The sequence below is a fragment of the Saccostrea cucullata genome, unplaced genomic scaffold (assembly GCF_032062105.1).
Source record: "Saccostrea cucullata isolate Sc308-1 unplaced genomic scaffold, CSIRO_AGI_Scuc_v1 ctg19466, whole genome shotgun sequence".
Lineage (NCBI taxonomy): Eukaryota > Metazoa > Mollusca > Bivalvia > Ostreida > Ostreidae > Saccostrea > Saccostrea cuccullata.
In genome coordinates this window covers 3915-7721 of record NW_026937209.1, presented here as the reverse complement: position 1 = coordinate 7721, position 3807 = coordinate 3915, and the positions used below count along the sequence as shown (strand labels likewise).

At 36.9% G+C, this 3807-nt stretch overlaps 1 long non-coding RNA gene across 1 annotated transcript; it reads left to right on the top strand.

Annotated features, from left to right (window-relative positions):
• Nucleotides 1-663: 663 nt before the first annotated feature.
• LOC134247529 (uncharacterized) lies at nucleotides 664-3358 on the top strand. The gene is made up of 4 exons (XR_009987874.1): nucleotides 664-770; nucleotides 869-1720; nucleotides 1835-1932; nucleotides 2078-3358. It is a non-coding gene; the product is annotated as an uncharacterized LOC134247529 (long non-coding RNA).
• Nucleotides 3359-3807: the final 449 nt, after the last annotated feature.

The window sequence follows — 3807 nt, the reverse complement described above, 5'->3', positions numbered from 1 at the left end:
ATAGTGAAAATACATGAATTCTTTAAAAATTTCTTCTCTGCTCCTAGGTATTAAATAAATAAGTAAGTGCATAGTTATGATGAGCAAGAATGAATCTTCTAAAATTATGAATTTCATTGCCCCAGGGTCTGGGTTTGGTGTTACGTGGGGCTTATTGATTATATGTGAAAATCATTGTACATTAAATCTTTGAAAATTTTCTTCTCTGTCTCTGGGTATAAAGCAGATGAACTACTTATATATCTATGATGAGCAAGGGCCCTAATCTTGCAGAATTGTGAATTTCAAGGCCCCAGGGTCAGGGGTGGGGGGGTGGGGGCTCTACTTATATACTGAAAATGAATTAATTGTTTGAAATCTGGTCCTTTGTATTTATAAAACATTTATTTACTTTTTGATAGGCAATTTTAAGGGTGCCTTTTAAAAATTTGTGCAACCTAGGTCAGGGGTTTATGTGAGTGTTAGGGGCACTACTGATTATTGATTAATATTACTGATTAGTTGGAGTGCATTTTTGTTCCCCTACCCTGCTTATGGGTATTCAGTAACCCGTGTTCGTACTAACCAAGTTTTACTGTATCTATTGTACTTTTATAGTTTTATTTTTTCTATTCTCACTTGATCTGAGTACAGGATTTATTGACCTATTGACTCTAAATTTACAGAATCATGGTTATCAAGTTTTATCCCACCTTGGAGTAGAAGCCCCATTATTCATCAAGAGGAATCTAGAGAGCAAGGATCAACTGCAGCCAATCACAGAAGAAAGGGTAAGATACAAACTCCTGTTTATTGACCATTATTTCATGTTCTTTTCCTCACTTGTTGTAGATTAGAACTTCTGATCTTAAATCTCTTAATCTTATAGATACAATGACAGAAGTCCCTTATCCTGAGTTCAGGAGTGCATCCCCAACCTACAGATACTGAGAGCCAGAAGTGACTGAGCCAAGCCCTGCAGATGACAGTTAAATAATGGCAGCTTCTACAAGAGAGTATCACCAACCTACAGATATAAAGAGCCAGAAGTGACTGAGCCCAGCCCTGCAGATGACAGTAAAGTAATGGCAGCTTCTACAAGAGTACATCGCCAACCTAGAGATTCAGAGAGCCAGAACTGACTGAGACCAACTTGCCTGTAGACGACCATAAAATGATAGCAGCTTCTAGTAGGAACAGTGCATCACCAACCTAGAGGAACAGAGAACCAGAAGTGATGGAGACCAGCCCTGCAGATGACAGTAAAATAACAGCAGCTTCAATCAGAGTGCATCACCAACCCACAAGAACAGAGAGCCAGAAGTGATGGAGACCAGCCCTGTAGATGACAGTAAAATAACAGCAGCTTCAATCAGAGTGCATCACCAACCCACAAGAACAGAGAGCCAGAAGTGATGGAGACCAGCCCTGCAGATGACAGTAAAATAATGGCAGCTTCAATCAGAGTGCATCACCAACCCACAAGAACAGAGAGCCAGAAGTGACTGAGACCAGCCCTGCAGATGACAGTAAAATAACAGCAGCTTCAATCAGAGTGCATCACCAACCCACAAGAACAGTAGGCCAGAAGTGATGGAGACCAGCCCTGCAGATGACAGTAAAACAATGACAGCTTCTGCATTCATAATTACTGGGCCAAGTATTGACAAGCCTCCACCCAGATTCTTTTGTTAGAAGAAGAGTTTAAGAGTATACTGATAACCTGCAGCTAAACCTAGAAGTAAGACACATTTAGCTTTACCTCTTTCTATTATTGAAAGTTTCCATTTTTTGCCAAATTGACAAAGTCTGATTTCTTTTAATTTGTTGACATCTACATATATTGTATTAACAGGTAAGCAGTTTGGTGACCAGAATTCCATTATTCAAGAGCATGCAGAATATCATACAATAACTAGAGATAAAGCATAGACAGTTGCCCATAACCTAAAAGTAAGGTCATAACACAACCTTTTCTCTTTTTCTATGTGAAACTTTACATCTCTTAACTGTTTAAATATTAACAAGCCCTTTGGTTTGCAAAACTACCAGTTACAATGTTTGAAGGTGCCAATACTCTTCATTATATTTTTTGTAGTGAAGACAAATACCTGATGATGTGGACTTTCAGAAAAGGATACAGCAAGGAAGGACTTGGTTTAAGATTTGGAAGATTGGACATTACATCTTGATCTGATTGTAACATATGTATGTGTGTGTGTGTTTTTGTTGTTGTTATGTTATTTTTGTTCTGGAAATGTCGTTGTAAATTTTACTTGTCACAAACCCAGCTGACAACATTGTGTTAGTCCTGCTTCATATTCTATTATTATGATTGTTAAATGATATGGTATTTTGTTCCGCCTGTCTGTCTCGATGGTAGCTATTCTTGGTTCAGAGCTGTTACAAAAAGACATAGAAATGTTTAAACATTCACTCGGAACTTGAAGCCTTAGCGACAACCTTTAGGTACATCACAATGACTTACCTCAATAGGACACATTAATACCAATGTCTGTGACATTTAGAGTGACTTTACCTTTGTTGTGCTGCATTTAAGAGAATTTCACTTTGGATAAAGTTAGCTAAGAGGTTAATGGTATTTCTGCTAGTAAGTGGTAGGCATTTCTAGCTTCTGTTGCTGATACAAATACTATGTTGTATCCTTAGTGAAAGTGCCTGGTCTGGGTACTAGTCAGATTTGAACACATATAGTGCTCATGGTGTGGGCATGCACGTTGGGTGCGGTATAATATGCAGATTTGAATCTTCCTTTATAGTACATCTTTATTTGCTATATTAATTTTGTTGGGAAATTTCTGATTCTCTTCCCCTGGCTTTGTGCCATATGTATTCTGGTGTTTGTTGAACATTTTTCAATTGTATTTCTTTATTACCGTTTGCCAGTTTCCACAATGGTAACTATTATTGTGCAACAGCTAGGATTTGAAATCTTTGCCAGGGAGATTGCTTATTTATGCGCTGAAATTTTCTTGGATGCTAAAACGGTGTGTGCCTATTTTTTGTGGATTTGACTGTGTTCATGAAAATTTTTAGCTAGCATAAATAAGCTGCTTTTCTGACATGATTTCTGCATTCCTATTTATATGAATTAAAATTGATGGGCATGGTGTACCCCTTAAGTAGGTCACAATGACCTCAATATTTAATAAGATTAGATAAGAGAGCTTTTCTGCTTTGACCAGTTTGATTTACGTAACTTTTACTCTGTGACAGTATATATGCTCTCTTGTGAAACTGTACATTATTTTAGACATTATGTCTTGGTCATAGCCCAAGTTTAGGTCACAGTGACCTCCAAAAATGTGACTTAAAAGGATCTTCAATTTGATATGTTAACTGGTTAACTAAAGTTGACAATATTGATATTTTTAATCCTGTTAACTGGTTAACTGGTAAGTTCCATTTCATAATTCCTGATGAAATTAATGTTTGATCTTGCTTACTGCCTATATTATAATGTTTATATTCAGACAAACTATTTGGAATCTATTTTGAAAGTTTTTAATCCATTTGGCACATTGATAGACATGGCTGGCTTTGTGCTATTGCCTTTTCCCAGCTATTGTAGAAATTTTGAGAGAGCATTATAGCACTGAAATTTTCTTGGATGCTTAAACGGTGTGTGCATGCCTATTATTTTGTGGAATTGATGGTGTTCTTGAAAATTTTTAGCTAGCATAAATATGCTGCTTTTCTGACATGGTTTCTGTTAATTACACTGATGAGAGGCAGGTAGGTACAGTGAATTTCTAAGAACTTGTTTTACAGCATCAAAGTGACATTTTGTGTATGAAAAGAACTTGT